General features: G+C 37.3%; 1 protein-coding gene and 1 long non-coding RNA gene across 3 annotated transcripts in view; one reads left to right on the top strand and one right to left on the bottom strand.

Moving 5' to 3' along the window:
- The window catches only part of LOC146001491 (uncharacterized), a 28,214-nt gene extending 23,454 nt beyond the window's left edge, over positions 1-4,760 (bottom strand). For both annotated transcript variants that reach the window (XM_083138869.1, XM_083138870.1), the window contains exon 1: positions 4,637-4,760. The gene's annotated coding sequence lies outside the window, so the exon portion shown is untranslated. The remainder of the gene's footprint in view (positions 1-4,636) is intronic.
- A 493-nt stretch (positions 4,761-5,253) lies between these two features.
- Positions 5,254-23,253, top strand: part of LOC146001174 (uncharacterized) — a 52,205-nt gene continuing 34,205 nt past the window's right edge. The window contains exon 1 of the long non-coding RNA XR_014443540.1: positions 5,254-5,469. This is a non-coding gene — a long non-coding RNA (uncharacterized LOC146001174). The remainder of the gene's footprint in view (positions 5,470-23,253) is intronic.

The following is a 23,253-nucleotide window of genomic DNA, read 5'->3' as shown; positions in this document are numbered from 1 at the left end:
ATCTAACATCCAGCAAAGCACAATTCAATAATATACACTTACATGCAATAATAACATAAAAGTACACTCATGGAAGCATATTACTTAACCCTACACCTTGTAGCTGGCCAGCAATCAATTATTACAATATACCAAAACCAGTAATGGTCAATCCGACCGTTACAACTGAAAAAAGATATGGACAAATTAACATGTACTTCACATTGTAAAACTGAGAGGTACAATTTGGAAATACACAGAAGCACCACCTGGATCCTATAGTACCTATGCTCCCATGAGATTGTTTTAGATCACACATCTTCACTCCTGCTGCACAGTTTTCCTACATTAAACATTCTGAAGCATATGTCTAAAGGGTCACCCAAAACCACAGCTGAATTATGAACTCTCCATGTAGTGATGCAGATGAATGTCTGACAATCTTATGGGTAAGAAAATTCAGACTTTTCTGTTTTAACTGACCTAACCTTAATGCCTGAAAAATTAAAAGCTATGTGAACCATATTCAAGCAGAAAAATTTTCTAAGCCGAGCCAGATTTTTTTATTTACTTTTATAAAGTTCTACAACTTGTCACTTTGTGGGGCATTTATTTTCCTGCACTGCCCGCAGTCTCTATAAAGACCAGAGGCCATTGTCTTTTCTTTCGTCAGTATTGTTGTTAAGAATTGTTTCTTCTTTTGTTTTATATGGTCTGCTTGTGTTTTTCGATATAAGCCTACAGCTCAGAGAGTTCATTTTTTAGCATTGTTGTTAAATAGTTTTATTGTCCGCCTACTTGTTGTTCCTCTTTTCTCAAAGTCGGACTGGAACAAAAAAAATCATCAAATCCTGCTTGAAAAATTATTTAGCGCAAGTTTGTACTCTAGTGACTGGTAGTTTACCTGTTAGTACATTCTAGATGTTCCACGTGACATATTTAGTAAAGTATCATTTCAGACTTTGTTGAGGAGCTCAAATTTCGGGAAGAAATGTTACAGTTCGTTGATGAGGATAGTGCGGCAGACGGAAGATGGGAAATTTTCGTGATATTGTTTCTAATTATAATTTAATTTATCTTATGTAATAATATGAACCCCTCTCTTTAATTTCAATTTAATTTTAATTAAAAGATTAAAAAAAAAAAAGCTAGACTAGGAAAATCTAAGAGTAGCAGGATAAAATGGTACTCAAGATGGAAATAGTTTTTATGCATTGCTTTACTTTTTCTTCCAGATGGGCAAGGGGACCTGCGAGGAAAGGGGGGCACAGAGAGGCAATTGCCATCCTAGATTTCAAATTTTATGCAAATAAAAATACATTTTGTAAAAGTTCAGAGCCGTAGCTAGGAGGCGGCATACAATCTAAAGTATAACATTATAAAAGATAGAATGTGGCACCTTATTAAATTAATACTGTTTTCAGCTTGCACTAACTTGAATCCAAAAATTTTCTTGCGAGCAATATTACTCTTTTCTGTAATGTATTATAAATTACCAGAGAGAGAGAAGACCACCTATGCACGGCAGACTGTTACTGCTAAGCAGTTTGGTTTTAAATGCATTAACAATTGTTTGGGTGAAAAGGAGTGTGCACATGTGAGAGCTTTATATCATTTTCGCAGTTTGTTACTTATGAGGTGGATGAATTGAATATGAAATCCATTTAAATAAGATGTCATATATATGTATTAATGAAACTTTGATTGGTTGGTTGGTTGATTTAGTGTTTTAAGTCCACTTTATGCACAGTAAGACTAATCTACAGTTTAAAGTGGAATCTGAACCACTATGTACCTCCACTGGGTACCGAACCCGGAACCCCTTGATTACAAGGTGACGACGCTCCCACTGCACGATTGGGGAGGCTGAAGAAACTTTGAATAGGCTACGAATACATAACATAATTTAGTGTTAACAAGTTGCATATATATTTCTTATTTTTTACGTTGCTCTATGTTGGATATGTGTAAAACAGTTTGTTCGGGAATGAAAGCATTCTGTGGAGCATGCGCAAAAGCGACCAGACTTGAACTTGTTCATGTGAGAGCTCGTCTGTGAAACATGTTACGCACGCGTCTCCAATTACATGGAAAAATGAACTTATCAATGATTTATTAAACAAGTGTAATTCAGATTCTAAGCAGCGTTCTGTATTATGTTTAGTGTGATAAAGTTTAAAATCAAAAAGCCGTGTTTTCATCTGGTAAGAACCATGCTAAGGTAAAAAAATGCTGGAGCAAATTTTCAATACTGGATCCCTCCCAGATTTTTGTAATATTTCGTATACTCACTAATTGAGGCCTCCTAATCACGAATTTGAAGTTAAAATTTGGGGGTCACGTGTAGAAATTGCAAAATAAGGGAGTCCGTGATTGTTACAGACAATGAACGATTGCTCAACATTTATCGCAAGATTTTGAGTTTTGAATACTTAAGGAACGAAATATATATTCATGACATTACTACGACTCCAAATTTAAACTATGCTTGCCTAACCTGACCTAACCTTGAATGGTTTGTGGGGACACCCATGCATGGTTTTACAACCCCAAATTTTAACTATGTTTGCTTAACCTAACCTAACCTTAACAAGAATGGTCAGTTGAGTTATCCGTGAATGGTTTTGCGCTAATTGCAATAATGAACAGATAAAAAAATCTTATTTTCGTAGCACTTTAATGGAAAAAGTTCTTCATCAAACACGCCATTTTTGTATCCTACAATTTTACATTGATGCATTGTTGCCAAGTTTAACTGTAATCAAATCAGTCCACATTCCACATGTGATTGTCACTGTGACAATCTACATCGTGATTGTCACTGTCATCTTTTGGGCAAAATACCCAAACCCATAAGTTGTTGATTAGCCCATGGCCATCCTCCTGCACACTCCACCTAACAATCTGTACAACACTAACAACTTTTTTACTGTTTTCTTCTGCCATTTTTACACGATCCATGCTCCCCAAGTATGAAATCAAGTGTGGTAATGCTGTAGACAGCGTAACTAATTACGAACGTCAATTGTTCATATCAACAAATATGGTTCCCATACTTGTATATGGAGAATCATTGTGAGAATAGAAAATCTTATTTTACAACTTCTACACATTCATGAACAATTTCTACACCTCACCCCAAAATGTTAACCTCAGATAAGTCATCGCAACTAATTATTCCGTCAGTATAAGCAGTAGCATAGAAATTACTGAAATATCCGGGATTGTCAATTCTTGCCCAAAATGCTTTAGCACAGACATCTATCTCCCTTTCTGGGTGATAATAACTTTGATACTACTACTAATAATAATCCCATTATTATTAATTTTATAGGCATGGTTGCACCTTTGCTAAAACGTGCATGCATATTTCATGCTTTATTTTCAACATTGCAACCCCTCAGCACCCCCAGATGATTAATCCTGGGGGTGCTGCTGATAAGAGATGGGTTTTACATTACTTTGTACTTCTTATTAAGATTAGTTTAACTGTTTTCTTAAAATAATAGTAATTCACAGGTATGCAATGAAAATGGCTCTTTCTGCTATTCTCGCCACCTTGTGAAATAGATGCATTCTACATTATAGCTAGTGGAAATTTATATTACAGCTAGGTGTTACATAGAATTGTCAACAATACAGAGAGATGAAACTCAAGAGTTACTAATTGCTGTCAGTACCAAACATTTACAAGAAACAGGCTATGTTGCTAATGAGCAATACAATCTTAGTTCTTCTGTAAAGTGATCACAAGGAAAAGAACCTTCGGCCAAAAGTCTCCATGCACCTTCCCCTCCAGCAGCTCAACTTGGGCCATAAGGAAGCATGCTTCTCTGCTCCTCCCCTCCAGCAAAAGTAAGATGCACAGAAGTCGCAGGTCTGCATAGGCTCGTTTGCCTGTAGTTCCACTATATCACGTTTAACACTGTTTGAATTTGTAGCTTGCTCTATAATATATGTGGGGATAAGTACTTTAGCTCTTCAAAGCAACACAACACAGAACAATGAATTTTCTAAATTTCTAAATGTTTCGTGATAAACATAACCAAAATAATAACAATGTTTAACGACAGTAACTACGCACCATTGATTTCTTTCAATTTGGTGTAAGATTCTAGAGGCATTTTGACTTACTTGGTTTAAAAAAATTTAAACGAGTTTCACGGTCATATTAAAATGTAATCTTCAGTTGATTTATATGAAGTGGGTTCTTCTATTAACTATGGATTTACAAATTGCTTGATGTCACTTTATTAACAGCAATTTGTGTTGTTGCTTATTTTTAACGCTATGCAGTTGATCGCTTCATAATTTACTGAGTAAATGTAAAGATTCTTTGCTAGTTGATTTTTTCTGCGCACTAACCACAGACACCATTACCCTCAAAAAACACAAGTCAACACTCGCTTTGTTTTGTATTCGTCAAAATATACTTCCTCACTGATATGTAAACCTTCATATATCTTGAGCAGGCAAACATTTTCTCTATCACTCAAAATCAAACGTGTACCAGTTAAGGTCACGACCAAATATGTTTTAATATTCCACGCAGTTAACGCTATTCTTGGAAGCAAGCCTATATTTGTGACGAATATACGAAAATATCTAAATAAACATTATACTAGAAGAATATAATAACTAGTACGTAAAGAAATACCTCTTTTCTCCTTACGAGAGAAGTAATTACACTACATAGAAGTGACTGTCACATGTAAAACACACTGATTCATTCATTACAATTCTATTAAACAGCACTGTGCCGCCATATTGAATATGACGTCACATAAAATAATAATTTTTATCATTGTCATTTGCCACATTAGGATAACAGAACAAAATAGTCACTTATGGATTATTATTTCAAAATATTTTCTAATTAATAGGCAGATTGAATCAACATTTGGAAACTATTTAGAAAATTTCTAAACTTCAATACATTTTTTTACCTCTTGCCATTCTTCCCTCACAATCTATGGCCACAAAGAAAAATGAATTGCGTGGGTTTGAAATTTTTCCTCGAAAAAGAAATAGAAATACGCGCATGGCAGCAGACTCGGCCAAAATAAAAAAAGCATGTCTAAAACACATTGTTTTAAATGTTTTAAACATTTGTAAAAAAACAATACATGCAAGCGAACGTAATCCATTTCTTGTCTGTGCAACGAAAGGCGAAGGGGAAAATTTGGACAAGAAAGGAAATCCCCCCCCCCCTTTGGTTGGTTGAAATTCCCACCTGTGGTGGCAACACTGGAGCGAGCTGGACAGAAAAGAGAAATGGCGCCGTGGTTGACTACGGGAAGAGTTCGATTTCAATTCAATTTGTATTGTATTGACATAAATGCTTCATCAAAGGTGTGGAAAATGCCAAATATGTGAAATGTGCCTGTAGCATCAATCGTCTTCATGAAGATTTGTGTACAATTAACCGATGGACCTGACCCACTACCGCGTGTACGTGTGTGCAGTTAATGAATTTCAGAGAATGGAATGGTAAGTTACTCAAAATTTATAGATTTGCAACCGAATCAGCAATATTAATATTATGAAGCAGAGTTAAGCACATCTTCTGTTGTTTCCATCGATAAGATTTTTTTCTATCTTGCCATGAAAACTCGGAAAGATGACTAAAATCGACTAATCGGAAAAGTCTGTCTTGTGATGAATGGTGAAAAATGCAGTCAAATGGTAAGTGATAAAAATGGTAGTGAAGAAAATGAAGATTACAGTGAAGTGAGAAAAGATGAAAAAGACAAGGAAGTGGAAAATGATAAAAGAGTTAATGTAAAACAAAAAGAACCATCTGCACGAACATCCGATATTATAAGGATGTATATATTTCAATCATGAAATTAAACTTTCATGATTTACTACTATCCGAAATGTTCATTTACATATTGCCTGAGAAGGTCTGGTTTCTGGGATTGCAACCCTGCCGTAAGGGGCGCGGCGTGGGCGTGGCTTGTATTTGTGGCTGAGGAAAATGTGGAGAACTTCACAGACGTAATTTAAAGATGATTTTTTATTGTAAAATGAAAAAATGCAACAAATATTGTAAATGTTAAACCTAAGGAACAAGGTCTTACACCCAATAGTTTCTCTCAAATGATAAAGAGAGTTATACAATGCAAGGTAAAATTTTCGTATCCCCAAAACGTATTTCTTCAATTTTACAGGAGAAAGTACTTACCGAAATGGGTTTATTTATACTTTAGGAAGGTCTTGGAAGTTTGCTTTCAACTCGTTGAAATTTTTTTGCCGATAAATCATGTAATTTTCGACATTAATGTCGCTCCGATGCATGAAAGCTGTTCCCTTGATGTCCGTCTACTACGTGAACCAAATATTTGCGAGCGTTTCATGACGTAACAACCGGTCAGTGTTTCCAAATGCGCGGTTTTGTAACTGTGTAACAGTTCTAGAACGTAAATAAACGTGAGTTACTGTTCATCATTTCTGATTACGAACTTGCGACAACATGACGTGCACAGGATCAGTGGCGTGCTCAATGTGAGGTTGATGGGGGTGATAACCCCCCCTTTCGCCCAGTATCTCTAAGGCTATTTATGAATGGTTCGTGCGCTATTTATGTATGGTTCGTGGGGCTATCCGTGAATGGTTCGTGGGGCTATCTGTGAATGGTTCATGGGGCTATCCGTGAATGGTTCGTGGGGCTATCCATGAATGGTTCGTGGGGCTATCCGTGAATGGTTTGTGGGGCTATTTATGAATGGTTCGTGGGGCTATCCGTGAATGGTTCGTGGGGCTATCTGTGAATCGTTCGTGGGGCTAGCGCCAATGGTTCGTGGGGCTATCCGAGAATGGTGTGTGGGGCTACGAATATTTTTTCGAAACCAATTTTTAACTATTGAAACCTTTGCGTGGCCCTACTAACCTATCCACGCGCCAATGGTTCGTGGGGCTATCTTTTTCACTATTGAAACCTTTGCGTGGCCCTACTAACCTATCCACGCGCCAATGGTTCGTGGGGCTATCCTTTTCACTATTGAAACCTTTGCGTGGCCCTACTAACCTATCCACGCGCCAATGGTTCGTGGGGCTAGCGCCAATGGTTCGTGGGGCTATCTTTTTCACTATTGAAACCTTTGCGTGGCCCTACTAACCTATCCACGCGCCAATGGTTTCAGTTGCTTTGATTTATTTCAATCACTTATCGCACAACACTTGCTACCTTGCGTTCTGACGTCAGCAGACTGAAGTTTATTTTTAGGCTAAAGGCCTATGTTGTTATCCATATCATTAAAATTTCAGTAACCACCAAACGTCTCTAATTCCCTTATTTTCGTATTTTCCACATTCATACTTACGTATTCTCCACACTAGTACCTAGATATTTTGCTATGAAGAAGGTCGCAACACTGCATAACCACTGATCATGGACTACGCTAGTCAAGATTTCTCCGCCATATCGCGTGTAACGCAAGCAAAAGCGAAGTAAATAAAAATACTCCATATTTCGAAAATTGAGATTATTTGCCTGCAAAAAACGAAACTCGAAATAGAAGAATCCTTACGAATGCAGAATATGTAAGTATCAATGTGAAAAATACGAAAATAAGGGAATTAGAGACGTTTGGTGGTTACCGAAATTTTAATCAATGCAATATTGTGCATCTAAACATTCAAGGTATTACAGGCAAAGTGTTAGATTTAGAAATGCTCCTAACCGATGAATGTTTAGATGCACATGTACTGTGTGTTACTGAGCACTGGCTGTCCAAAGATGAAATTACTTACCTTCAAAATTCCAAATTTCCACCTAGCTAGTTTCTCATCAAGGTCTCTAATAAAACGAGGGGTAACAGGCATATTTACAAAAAATAATATAATTGCCAAACAAATTGTCCCCAAAACTGTGAGACCTATAGAAAAACATTTTGAAGTTAGTGTTGTACGTCTTGCACAATACAATTTAATAATAGTATGTTGCTACAGAACGCCTGATGCAGACTATACAATATTCATAAAAAATCTGTCAGTATTGTTAGATGAATTAAAAAGTTATACATGTGAAATTTTGGTATGCGGGGACCTAAACCTTGATTTTCTAAAAAATACAGGACGGAAACTGCACTTTGAAGCCACAATAAACACTTTTGGCCTAAAGCAAATTATAACTACACCCACGCGCATAACGAAAGAGACACTCTCCCTCATAGACCACATGTTAATAAGTGTACACTCAAAAGAGTTTCAATGTGAAAACATATCAGTCCACTTCTCTGACCATGAAGCACAATTTTTATGTCTCACATGTAAAAGAGAAGCTACTGAATATCATAGAAAGCCACTAAAAATGCAGAAACGTAAATATGATGAAGGTTCTATACTCATGTTTATTGGAAAACTAAACAGCGAAAATTGGGAAGATATTTATAACTTATCTCAAAGATAAAAAGAACCAAACTTGATGATATTCAAGCACAAGATAAAATCAATGCTTCTGAAGCATGTTTTTTATTCTATAGCTGAATACATGGAAGCAGCTTTTACATAAGACAAATGTACATAATGTAGTATAATCACATATTATTCTTGTAAAATTAAATGTCAAATGAAAGTGGGTAATTAGTATATCTTCTCATGTTATATTTTTTTGTGATTTTGATATAATAGCAGAGTAAGACCCAATTTTTTACAATTTTTGGCTATATATTTTGTATTTGTAAAATCTATTAATGTACCTGTATTGTAATGTAAGTATTGACATGTCCTATATTACCATGTACTGTAATTTGTACACACCGGTAGTCCTTGGACGCAAATAAACTAAACTAAACTAACAGTTGATAGTGTCAAAAAAAATAATCTTGCCATGAAATTTGGCCTTAGTAATAAATAGGCACGCCTGTAGAGTTCATGGTAGGAAGGAAAACATAACATTACCTGATATTTTATCACAACAGGGAAATTGCTAGATCTACAGGGTGTACCAAAAGTCCCATTACCTCCCTTTTGAATTGTAGAGAAACCTGCAAAATGTTATTTTAACAGCATGCGTATGATGAGAGGATGGTATACCATTAAATCAGACTAATGACCACCATTTACTCCAGAGGATCTGTGTGCACATCGCCATTTTCATGGCACAGTATTATTCGCCTCCAGGTGTGATGTGAGTAGTGGTAGTGGGCGGGAGCCGCGCCAGAAAATGAGGCTCGCCTTAATGGATTTTTCTTGTAAGGCATGAGCCTCATTTTCTTGCAGTGTTGCCAACTTCTTACTCGAAAAAATCACCAAGGTTTTTTTTTAGTCTAACCACCTAAAGCAAGGAGCTGGCAATCTTGCTTGAGGCTTCTTAATGGTTTGTTTTTGTAAGGCATAAGTCTTATTTTCTCGCAGTATTGCCAACATCTTACTTGAAAAAAATCACCAAGGTTTTTTTTTCGGGTCTAACCACCTAAAGCAAGGGGCTGGCAATTTTGCTTGAGGCTTGGTTTACAGTGCATAAAGCAAGGTTGCAAACCTACTGTTTTTGCCATAGCTTTTTTACAAAAAAAAGAGAGGAGAGAAAGAGAGGGAAGAGTTAAACAACCGATAGCCTACCTACAGCTTTTCTTGGTCTAACCTAGCCTCAAGCAAGGAGCTGCCAATTTTGCTTGAGGTTTGGTTTACAGTGCATAAAACAATTTTTGCCAACCTACATATACTAAACAAGGAGAGTTGGTACTGCCGTAAAAGAGAGAGAGGTGGGTGGATGGCAACACAAGCGTGCGCGCGTGCGTGTGTGTGTATAATATGTAGTATTATTATTAACTAGAGTGTGTTGGCAATTTACTTCCAACTAAAAAAATAGAGATGCCAACGTTGCTGTAAGATGAAGAGAGAGAGAGAGAGATTTATGGCTGGCAACAGTAATAAGCGAATGCGCCATATCGTAATTTTCCAACTCCGTATATCGTGATTTTTGTAAACCTCTCTCGGGGAAACGATGTGCCACGCACACACGCACGCGCGCGCGCGCGCACACACACACTTATATTATAACACAAACAAACAAACAAAATAATAATAATTGTTGTTTTTTAGGATTCCTGGCCCCCATAACCCCGCCAGAAGTGCGTGGTGCCCAACCAAAAAAAAAGTAAAGATTTACAAATAGGAATTGGCAACACTGACGAGGCTCGAATTATTATTTGAGGCTCGAAATTATTATTTGATGCTTGTTGGTGTTGCCTACCCACAGGAGGAGGGGAAAGAGGGGGGTAGAGGAGAAGAGGGGAGAGAGAGAGAGGAGGTACTATCAGCGCCATCTATTAGCAAACAATAGAAATAAAAAGTAGGGTCAAACTTTTTCAACACCCAAACATTTTAAACGTCCTCACGTAGTAATACGATCTAGCTGAAGATGTTTAAAAGAGTACTCTTAGTTGGCGAAGCTAATTGCTAGGGCCCTTATATTGCTAAAATATTTCTTGATTTGCATATTTCTCATACCGCCATATGTTGTTCTAGTTGACTTCTTCCAAAAAAATGCTAATTAGCGAGAGTTAATTAAGCAAGGGCAAGTAAAAGAAGCAAAATAGAACATATGTGCCGGCGTGAGAATATGTAAAAATTCGATTCAGAGGTGGATCGAATTAAAGTTGGGGGGATATTTTGCATTTTTTCCCTATAATGTACAAAACATTTACCGTACATAATTTTTTCTATTTACAACAGTATAAAATAAGAGGAATATGTGACAATATCTATATTAATTAGGAAAGTATGTTGTATGCTAGGTTAGCTAATTGTGTCTTCTACAGCTTCACTGTATAGAGGGAAGATGGAAAAGAGAGCTCTACGGAAACTGACGCTCTTGACAATATTGTACGCTCGTGAAAATTATATATAAATAAGACTTAAGCGTATTATCTGTTTTCATGCCAGATTTTGCCAACCTGTAAACTGTAGTGTTTAGGTGACAAGCGACCTGCTCAAATATGATACTGTTGACAATATTGTACGCTTGTGAAAATTACATATAAATAAGACTTAAGCGTATTATCTGTTTTTATGTCAGATTTTGTCAACCTGTGAGCTGTAGTGTTTAGGTGACAAGCGACCTGCTCAAATATGATACTGTTGACAATATTGTACGTCCGTGAAAATTACATATAAATAAGACTTAAGCGTATTATCTGCTTTTATGTCAGATTTTACCAACCTGTGAGCTGTAGTGTTTAGGTGACAAGCGACCTGCTCAAATATGATACTGTTGACAATATTGTACGCCGCCGTGAAAATTATATATATAAATAAGACTTAAGCGTATTATCTGTTTTCATGTCAGATTTTACCATGTGGTTGAATATTCAGATGCCAGGCAATTCGCTGGTATCGAAATATTCAAGCAATGCAGGCTGTGCTATATTTTTATAAACATCATCTGTCTGAATATCAAGGATAAAGCTATCTATGTCCATGTATATTAGAGTCCAGCGCAGATAATTCTGCCGTGCAATGCGCGAAACAACTAAAGAAGCAGTGTTGCTAATGGAGCAGATAGAAAAATCGCTGCAGTGCGCCGATGCACAGCTGTTACGTACAACAATAAAATTAGAGAATTCAGGTCTATCTAACGTTGAGTTTTAAACGTCATGCATTATACCAGGACTAGGATTAATATGTACTAACAAGTGGCTTTGTATGTAGCTACATACATATGGACTAAAAATTCGCAAAATATGAACTAACACATAAGTAAAATTACCAAAAATGCTGCAAAGAAGACTTCTTCATACGATTCCTTATTTGAGTGATTTCAAACAAAATAAAAAAAAATATATATTATTTTTCATTGCATTAATGCGCTGGTGGCGTTCTAACTTTTCACTCCCAAAACCCGTATACACTGGTATGGAACTGCAACGGCAGATAATAACATGCCAACGTGTTAAACCGCTACAATTGCACCATAACACTCCTCCTGAAGCAGTATTATTATTTCCTCTCTGAGATCGGCGACAATCGGTTGCCTTTGTTGTACATTTACAAAGGATGCCGGCTTCCACAACAATAACAAGTACATATACTGCCACTAGACGATAAGCTGCGCAGCTTTTTCTTTTGTTATGAACCAGGGCCGGCGCTAGTCATTTTGCCTCCCTGGGAGGTGGCTTCAGATGCCGCTCTATTTCGAACCCCCCCCCCCCCCCCGGTCATTACGCAGCAACGGAAAATTGAAAATCAATATATTCCTAACTAAAACATCAAAATATAAAATAAATAATGAGACTTCTTATGCTATTTCAATACTATTCAGCGCAAAAGAATATCTCGCTCGATCACAGTTTTCAATAGGCTTATTTTTTTTCTTCTCTTCAAATTTTGCCGCTCTGGGCGATGGGACGGTTCGCCCTCCCCTTCCGCCGGCCCTGCTATGAACTTGGTCACCCATCAAAGCATGGCAATTTTAACACAGAAAACAATATGTATCGCATTAAGCAGCAAAAATGACAGCCTCCTCTATGCAATTTCTAGAAGAACACGTGCCGGAGCCAGAGTTGAAATGATGTTGGAGCCACATAATTTATTTATTTTGAATAATTCCAAAATTATGAAATATGAACAATTTGTTGCTGCTGTTCGCTGCTCTCTTGCCAAAATGCTTTATTGGGATGCTAACACCATGACTGGCTTCCTCCTTCATGAACTCGTGCACGTTGCTTAGAATTTCCCGAGCTTGGCTATGCAAGGTTTTTGATTTCAACTTCGACAGAACTGGAGGCATTATGGAATTTAACGTTCATTAGCAAACACACACTTTTACATACACACACGCAATACACGCACACAACGTCAAACCGGTCAAATACTTAGTATAAAATAAAAATATGGTGCTTCCAATCCAACAAAACTCACCGCCACTTTACCTGCCTTTTCCCCTTCCGTGACAGAAATAGTGCTTCATTATTACAGTTGGCAACACTAGTTACTAGCTAGCCAATGAACATGCACTGCATAAAAGAAGCAAGCACTACGCCGTGCTATATTGCCACATTAGCGTCCCTACCGAACGGTGGGAACCGCGAGCTGGAGCGCTATTCAATTGTTTTCAATGATGTTTGCGCGAGTGTGTCCAGGAATGGAATGACAATGTGGCAACAATAGCGAAGGTTTTCGAGCAGGGTAGAACACATGATGCTAAGAGAGAGGGAGACGAAACGAAAATTCGTTTCTACGCAACGGCAAATTTACGTGTGTGGCACTCTAGTTTTACACGATCACCATAAAAAAGCTTAAGGACATCGTAATAAAGCACCAGCATATGTAATTTGGCCAATTCTAATATTACAACTCCTACATAAATAGGCTTATCAAACTTGATCTTAGTTTTTTTTCTTGTTGAAGAGTGCCAGATTCTCATCATAAATTCTTCTGTAGTTGAAATTAGGTTTTGCTACCAATAGTGGTAATCACCCCAAGAAAATTTCACCATACGATATTTTACAGGCAAAGCTAACCTACAAATAGGAGTTGGCAATACTGACTAGTTGCTTCACAAATTTTTTGTTTTTTAAAAAAAATTGCCATATGATATTTCAGATGCGAGGCTAACCTACAAATAGGAGTTGACAGCGTAGCCTTCTAAGAGATGATAAGTATGCAGTAAAATGAAGAAGAAGAATTAATGACGCTAACCGGCGGTGCAGTGTTAATGCTTCTTTTTTTTTTTTTTTTTTTCTGTATTTTCTAGCATACTGATCTATTGCATGCTAACCAAACCTCTTGGGAGGTGGGCCACGGGTCCTCCACATGTATGTATGTATGAAATGCGATTTGGGGGAGGCCAAATTTTAAATTTACAGCTTAATTAATCTGCATGCATGCTTAATGTTTGATTTGTTTGTTTCTAGTTCGACATGAGATACACACAATTTTATTTTTTGAAGTACAGTTAATATTACCTAGGTTAATCTGTGACATACAACTAGCGATCGACACGACCACCTGACACACAGACACAGAGAGAGTGAGCAAATTTAAAATGTGATCTATCGTGAATTAAACTAAGCTCCCTCACCTACCCACATATAGCCTTACAGGTGACTCAAAAGCAGAAATTGGTCATAGCGTGACAGGTCGATCTATCGTGAACTAAACTAACCTCCCCTACTTATACATACACACTATGTCTTACAATAAGTAAGGCTGCTATATCACATGTAAGGGCTGACGGTTGCCAACACACACAAGATCTATTGCAAATTTTATTAACCTACGACATAAGCCATGGACACACACACACCAAGCCTTCCAGATAGGGTATAAGCAACTCACCTCTTGCAATTGTATAACGGGGGAAAATTAACCTACAGCTAGCAACACTGTTTGAGCTGTTTTCGACGAGTTGTGTTACCAAACTTATTTTTTTGCAAATAGGCTCTACAGCTAGAGGCTTGAAACATATACCCTACCAGAGTATGCCAACTTACCTCATGTAAAAATATTACCTAGTACGGGTTAAGCTGTGACATACAACTAGCGAACGACACGACCACCTGACACACAGACAGAGAGAGTGTGATACAGCTTATACGCAGTTTTTCCTACACACGTACTGGGTTTAAAAGGTAACTTGCAACAACTATTTTACTCACCTCCTATCATATAATAAAATTACCACAGGTTTTTGATACTTGCTGCCAGAACATGGTGGTTTTAGACTGGAAATTCAGCCCGATTATTCTATTTGTGCAAGAGAAAAATGATGATGCCTGCATTTGGAATATATAATTTTTCTTACGGTATTTTGCGTGCCCCCAGTAACCTTGCTTTTGATTCACGGAAGCTATGACGTGTATTTCCTGTTTCGCGAACATACGAGAATTTTTCACAATGTCGCATCAGATAATATATTGCAAGAGCGAGTTGGTTGTGTATATAAATCTAGTCTTGGGGAATGGACATGAATATAATGTCAAAATTATTGCATAACTTAAAAAGAATATTTATTGCACTGCGTTTTCTAGCAAAGGTAAATGTGGAATGCCCCGGCCCCTCAGAGATTCGAATACTGTTAGTTAAACAGCAAGCATTGTCATATGGACTGACGATTATTATTTTTTTAAAAAAACAGACCTCGTAGTAAGTTATAACCTGAGCTGTCTTGCAAGTCTCTCGAGTTTGATATCTGGTGAAGGAATATGATGCCACTATAAACTGTACACAAGATATACCCAGTCCCTGGCATGAGATGGACGAGGACCTATACAGTTGTACAATGGTTGTTTTTTTTATTAAAGCATAGCGCTTATTTACATGTCAGCGCAACATGCATGCAAAGAAGGGAGGGAGACCATAACGGATAATTCTTATTTCGATTTCAATATTTTTGCTAGTCATGCTATCTAGACGAACACTGGAAGATGGGCAAAAGCGAGGGAAAGAGAGAAATGTTATTTTTTGCCCCTCTGCCTGCGTGTGATATACTAGTTTTACATGCATACGACTGTATCGTGAAGCGAGGCCGAAAATAATTTTTGAAAGCAGTCTCGAGCATCTTCGCGTTCAGCCAACAAGAGAAATAAAATATTATACATGGGTGTGGGGCGCAACAGCCACAGTACGGTAATGTGCATGGATGTTAAAACTTTTGGGTTTTTCTGAATAGACATACATATTAGTTTTGCAGTCTCCAGATGGGACCGGAGCTTATTTTTTATTTGGACAAGGGGGGGGTTCAGATCAACTATAATTTTTGTTCACATCAAAATGAAACAAAGGATTTTACTCTACTGCTTACTTATTCAATATTTTTATTATTGTAAAGAATGGGGCGGTGTGTTTTATTGTATATAGTCTTCCAACAACCACCTCGGGGGCGTAAATTTATGTTTCTGCATGTATGCAAAATATAGTTAACTTTAGTTGTGAAGTTTGTTTTGCTGTTGTGATTAAATACTAAACCAAAATCTCACTACATAATTTTGAATTATATTTGTTAAAATCGATCTATATTATATCATCGCTATAGGTGGTCTATGTTATGCGCAGGAGATTTTTTTTAAAAAATGTCTTGTTTCTTGAACTTGTCTGTGTTGGGTCTTATTAACAACTTCACAGCTGTACCTGCACAACTCATCGACAACAAATCAACAATGTTAGGAAATGTGTGCATGGCCCCGAGAATACAATTTAAAATCAAGGGGCGAACGGAGATTACTACGAAAATTGTAACGCGAGGCTATTTTGGCTAATGGCAACGATGAGGATGAATAATGGTTGTTTTGATGAAATTGAAAAAGTGGGGCACGTCTGCTTCGAAGTGTATTACACCAACAACTACAATTGTCTCTCTTCCCCACACGAGGCGATTAACAGAGGTGTACTTTTGCTGGTCTACGACTCTGAGGGCTCAAGTTACAATATTTACCTATAGCTGTATATATTTAAAAATGACCTGAGCAATTAAATGTTACAATACCGATCCTGATTTTTGTCGGATGACGTAGGTTGCAATCCCACCCCCGATGGCGTATAGACTTAAATGTTTCCATAACATGAAATACTGTTAATGGAAATCTGTTGTTTCTAATGTAAAAATCATATAACAAGAAAAAGAAGAAAATAAATGTTGCGAGCAAATACGGAGCCTCAACCCAAACACATAAATAATCAGACAAGATGTCAACGGTGTGTTCATAACTAACAAGTGATTATTCAAAAATTGAAATGGTGCAGGGGGAAACAACCAACTAACTAACTAGGCTTCTTAAACCCGAGGATAGCAAATACAAGCCTATCCTGATCTGAGAAAGATCTCTATCTATTTTTTTCCATCCCAACCGATTTTTTTAGGTCTATTCAACCCCTCATGGTACATGAGCTCCCACTGCCCTGATGGTGGAGGAAGCGAATCTATTTGGACATGAAAGAGTATTATGTGTGGGAGACTATAATTTATACATGTGGTTGCTTGGATGCTTACAGAGGATGTCGTAGCTCGTGCGATTGAGGCATTTTATTAAGCACATATTTTGATGAGTGTAAAGAATTAAATAAGTCACAAGGGGCTGAGGCATGGTTTGAATTTCTCGATCTAGGTATGGATGCAGACAGACACGAAGTTTTGTGTGTGGACACAAATGATAATGGAAAAATGCTGTTCACCCCGATAGCATAGTGGTAATGTTGTTCTTGCCTCGTTTCCATCGACAACATAGTGGTTACACTGTCCAATATTAAGAAGTTCTCAAAATTATTCAATCACTCTCTCTCTTCTTCTTCTATCATCTCGGTAACCAAAAAAAAGGTTTTCTCAAACGTTTAGACGGCTACGAAAACGTTGAAATGTAAAATATTGTTGCATTGTAATCAAAAAAGAATTTGTTGAATATGCCTAACCTAAAATAAAATTCAAGAATTAATAGAGTTAAATATTTGCCACTCTGAAATGGCGACGGCTATCATAACATTATTTTCAGCAGGATAATAATGACAATATTATATATATTAAGGATTAGGCCCGAGGGATTCTTATTCACTACACTTGCTTCTAACCTGTCCACACTGGAAACCGAAAACACAAGTACGAGACACTAACTTGGGAGAGGACATGCAAAAAACTCTGCGGGGCTCATCTTAAAAACTTCAGTAGATGTTTGTCATGGAACTCCCTCCTTAAATTCGATTCGAAAGGCACAAATATTCCGGTTCTTGAATAAGAAGCGCGTATGCCTTCGGAAAGAGAGAAGAAGAAATAAATAAATCAACTCATGCATATTCTTCATGTACGTACGCTTGGTGACAAGAAACAGTATTTTTTTCTCTCTTCAAGAAATTGTTTTCAACTTTTTGCTAGGTGACCCAACAGGAGTGGACGAAATAGCTTATTCATTCAAACTAGAAGCTTGCTTTTTTTCAACAATGGAAAACACATTATTTCCAGTGAAATATCGACTCAACTACCTAGAATGGCTACCACGGGCTTGGTGACTGAATACTAAAAAACTATCGAGCGACTTACTTCACAGCAGTGTCACTTAGTTTCAACAAGAACAGTTCAAGGCTTCCCGGGTGTCCTGCAAGGTTCGGCATTTATTTTTTTTTAATAGCAAGCAGATGAACTGGCCTTACAATATGAAGACCCCTCTCACTGTGTCGGTTGCAGTTATTTTCTGGTAATTATGTCTTGCCGATGGCGTTGTCGCTTTGTAATCATACTTGGGAGTTATTTTTTTTATTTTGCCTTTCGCGACATGTTCGACTAATCGTGACAATACGTTTCAACCTTTCTGCATAAACGTTGAAACGTTTCAACGAACAAATGTTCGTTGCTCGATAGTTTTTTAGTATTCAGTCACCAAGTCCGTGGTAGCCATTCTAGGTAGTTGAGTCGATATTTCACTGGAAATAATGTGTTTTCCATTGTTGAAAAAAAAGCAAGCTTCTAGTTTGAATGAATAAGCTATTTCGTCCACTCCTGTTGGGTCACCTAGCAAAAAGTTGAAAACAATTTCTTGAAGAGAGAAAAAAATACTGTTTCTTGTCACCAAGCGTACGTACATGAAGAATATGCATGAGTTGATTTATTTATTTCTTCTTCTCTCTTTCCGAAGGCATACGCGCTTCTTATTCAAGAACCGGAATATTTGTGCCTTTCGAATCGAATTTAAGGAGGGAGTTCCATGACAAACATCTACTGAAGTTTTTAAGATGAGCCCCGCAGAGTTTTTTGCATGTCCTCTCCCAAGTTAGTGTCTCGTACTTGTGTTTTCGGTTTCCAGTGTGGACAGGTTAGAAGCAAGTGTAGTGAATAAGAATCCCTCGGGCCTAATCCTTAATATATATAATATTGTCATTATTATCCTGCTGAAAATAATGTTATGATAGCCGTCGCCATTTCAGAGTGGCAAATATTTAACTCTATTAATTCTTGAATTTTATTTTAGGTTAGGCATATTCAACAAATTCTTTTTTGATTACAATGCAACAATATTTTACATTTCAACGTTTTCGTAGCCGTCTAAACGTTTGAGAAAACCTTTTTTTTGGTTACCGAGATGATAGAAGAAGAAGAGAGAGAGTGATTGAATAATTTTGAGAACTTCTTAATATTGGACAGTGTAACCACTATGTTGTCGATGGAAACGAGGCAAGAACAACATTACCACTATGCTATCGGGGTGAACAGCATTTTTCCATTATCATTTGTGTCCACACACAAAACTTCGTGTCTGTCTGCATCCATACCTAGATCGAGAAATTCAAACCATGCCTCAGCCCCTTGTGACTTATTTAATTCTTTACACTCATCAAAATATGTGCTTAATAAAATGCCTCAATCGCACGAGCTATGACATCCTCTGTAAGCATCCAAGCAACCACATGTATAAATTATAGTCTCCCACACATAATACTCTTTCATGTCCAAATAGATTCGCTTCCTCCACCATCAGGGCAGTGGGAGCTCGTGTACCATGAGGGGTTGAATAGACCTAAAAAAATCGGTTGGGATGGAAAAAAATAGATAGAGATCTTTCTCAGATCAGGATAGGCTTGTATTTGCTATCCTCGGGTTTAAGAAGCCTAGTTAGTTAGTTGGTTGTTTCCCCCTGCACCATTTCAATTTTTGAATAATCACTTGTTAGTTATGAACACACCGTTGACATCTTGTCTGATTATTTATGTGTTTGGGTTGAGGCTCCGTATTTGCTCGCAACATTTATTTTCTTCTTTTTCTTGTTATATGATTTTTACATTAGAAACAACAGATTTCCATTAACAGTATTTCATGTTATGGAAACATTTAAGTCTATACGCCATCGGGGGTGGGATTGCAACCTACGTCATCCGACAAAAATCAGGATCGGTATTGTAACATTTAATTGCTCAGGTCATTTTTAAATATGTACAGCTATAGGTAAATATTGTAACTTGAGCCCTCAGAGTCGTAGACCAGCAAAAGTACACCTCTGTTAATCGCCTCGTGTGGGGAAGAGAGACAATTGTAGTTGTTGGTGTAATACACTTCGAAGCAGACGTGCCCCACTTTTTCAATTTCATCAAAACAACCATTATTCATCCTCATCGTTGCCATTAGCCAAAATAGCCTCGCGTTACAATTTTCGTAGTAATCTCCGTTCGCCCCTTGATTTTAAATTGTATTCTCGGGGCCATGCACACATTTCCTAACATTGTTGATTTGTTGTCGATGAGTTGTGCAGGTACAGCTGTGAAGTTGTTAATAAGACCCAACACAGACAAGTTCAAGAAACAAGACATTTTTTAAAAAAAATCTCCTGCGCATAACATAGACCACCTATAGCGATGATATAATATAGATCGATTTTAACAAATATAATTCAAAATTATGTAGTGAGATTTTGGTTTAGTATTTAATCACAACAGCAAAACAAACTTCACAACTAAAGTTAACTATATTTTGCATACATGCAGAAACATAAATTTACGCCCCCGAGGTGGTTGTTGGAAGACTATATACAATAAAACACACCGCCCCATTCTTTACAATAATAAAAATATTGAATAAGTAAGCAGTAGAGTAAAATCATTTGTTTCATTTTGATGTGAACAAAAATTATAGTTGATCTGAACCCCCCCCTTGTCCAAATAAAAAATAAGCTCCGGTCCCATCTGGAGACTGCAAAACTAATATGTATGTCTATTCAGAAAAACCCAAAAGTTTTAACATCCATGCACATTACCGTACTGTGGCTGTTGCGCCCCACACACATGTATAATATTTTATTTCTCTTGTTGGCTGAACGCGAAGATGCTCGAGACTGCTTTCAAAAATTATTTTCGGCCTCGCTTCACGATACAGTCGTATGCATGTAAAACTAGTATATCACACGCAGGCAGAGGGGCAAAAAATAACATTTCTCTCTTTCCCTCGCTTTTGCCCATCTTCCAGTGTTCGTCTAGATAGCATGACTAGCAAAAATATTGAAATCGAAATAAGAATTATCCGTTATGGTCTCCCTCCCTTCTTTGCATGCATGTTGCGCTGACATGTAAATAAGCGCTATGCTTTAATAAAAAAAACAACCATTGTACAACTGTATAGGTCCTCGTCCATCTCATGCCAGGGACTGGGTATATCTTGTGTACAGTTTATAGTGGCATCATATTCCTTCACCAGATATCAAACTCGAGAGACTTGCAAGACAGCTCAGGTTATAACTTACTACGAGGTCTGTTTTTTTAAAAAAATAATAATCGTCAGTCCATATGACAATGCTTGCTGTTTAACTAACAGTATTCGAATCTCTGAGGGGCCGGGGCATTCCACATTTACCTTTGCTAGAAAACGCAGTGCAATAAATATTCTTTTTAAGTTATGCAATAATTTTGACATTATATTCATGTCCATTCCCCAAGACTAGATTTATATACACAACCAACTCGCTCTTGCAATATATTATCTGATGCGACATTGTGAAAAATTCTCGTATGTTCGCGAAACAGGAAATACACGTCATAGCTTCCGTGAATCAAAAGCAAGGTTACTGGGGGCACGCAAAATACCGTAAGAAAAATTATATATTCCAAATGCAGGCATCATCATTTTTCTCTTGCACAAATAGAATAATCGGGCTGAATTTCCAGTCTAAAACCACCATGTTCTGGCAGCAAGTATCAAAAACCTGTGGTAATTTTATTATATGATAGGAGGTGAGTAAAATAGTTGTTGCAAGTTACCTTTTAAACCCAGTACGTGTGTAGGAAAAACTGCGTATAAGCTGTATCACACTCTCTCTGTCTGTGTGTCAGGTGGTCGTGTCGTTCGCTAGTTGTATGTCACAGCTTAACCCGTACTAGGTAATATTTTTACATGAGGTAAGTTGGCATACTCTGGTAGGGTATATGTTTCAAGCCTCTAGCTGTAGAGCCTATTTGCAAAAAAATAAGTTTGGTAACACAACTCGTCGAAAACAGCTCAAACAGTGTTGCTAGCTGTAGGTTAATTTTCCCCCGTTATACAATTGCAAGAGGTGAGTTGCTTATACCCTATCTGAAAGGCTTGGTGTGTGTGTGTCCATGGCTTATGTCGTAGGTTAATAAAATTTGCAATAGATCTTGTGTGTGTTGGCAACCGTCAGCCCTTACATGTGATATAGCAGCCTTACTTATTGTAAGACATAGTGTGTATGTATAAGTAGGGGAGGTTAGTTTAGTTCACGATAGATCGACCTGTCACGCTATGACCAATTTCTGCTTTTGAGTCACCTGTAAGGCTATATGTGGGTAGGTGAGGGAGCTTAGTTTAATTCACGATAGATCACATTTTAAATTTGCTCACTCTCTCTGTGTCTGTGTGTCAGGTGGTCGTGTCGATCGCTAGTTGTATGTCACAGATTAACCTAGGTAATATTAACTGTACTTCAAAAAATAAAATTGTGTGTATCTCATGTCGAACTAGAAACAAACAAATCAAACATTAAGCATGCATGCAGATTAATTAAGCTGTAAATTTAAAATTTGGCCTCCCCCAAATCGCATTTCATACATACATACATGTGGAGGACCCGTGGCCCACCTCCCAAGAGGTTTGGTTAGCATGCAATAGATCAGTATGCTAGAAAATACAGAAAAAAAAAAAGAAGAAGAAGAAGAAGCATTAACACTGCACCGCCGGTTAGCGTCATTAATTCTTCTTCTTCATTTTACTGCATACTTATCATCTCTTAGAAGGCTACGCTGTCAACTCCTATTTGTAGGTTAGCCTCGCCTCTGAAATATCATATGGCAATTTTTTTTAAAAAACAAAAAATTTGTGAAGCAACTAGTCAGTATTGCCAACTCCTATTTGTAGGTTAGCTTTGCCTGTAAAATATCGTATGGTGAAATTTTCTTGGGGTGATTACCACTATTGGTAGCAAAACCTAATTTCAACTACAGAAGAATTTATGATGAGAATCTGGCACTCTTCAACAAGAAAAAAAACTAAGATCAAGTTTGATAAGCCTATTTATGTAGGAGTTGTAATATTAGAATTGGCCAAATTACATATGCTGGTGCTTTATTACGATGTCCTTAAGCTTTTTTATGGTGATCGTGTAAAACTAATATACATGGACATAGATAGCTTTATCCTTGATATTCAGACAGATGATGTTTATAAAAATATAGCACAGCCTGCATTGCTTGAATATTTCGATACCAGCGAATTGCCTGGCATCTGAATATTCAACCACATGGTAAAATCTGACATGAAAACAGATAATACGCTTAAGTCTTATTTATATATATAATTTTCACGGCGGCGTACAATATTGTCAACAGTATCATATTTGAGCAGGTCGC

This window comes from Lepisma saccharinum, chromosome 17 (assembly GCF_977018435.1).
Source record: "Lepisma saccharinum chromosome 17, izLepSacc3.1, whole genome shotgun sequence".
Lineage (NCBI taxonomy): Eukaryota > Metazoa > Arthropoda > Insecta > Zygentoma > Lepismatidae > Lepisma > Lepisma saccharinum.
The sequence above is the reverse complement of the archived record's forward strand: the minus strand, read 5'-3'. Positions and strand labels throughout refer to the sequence as shown.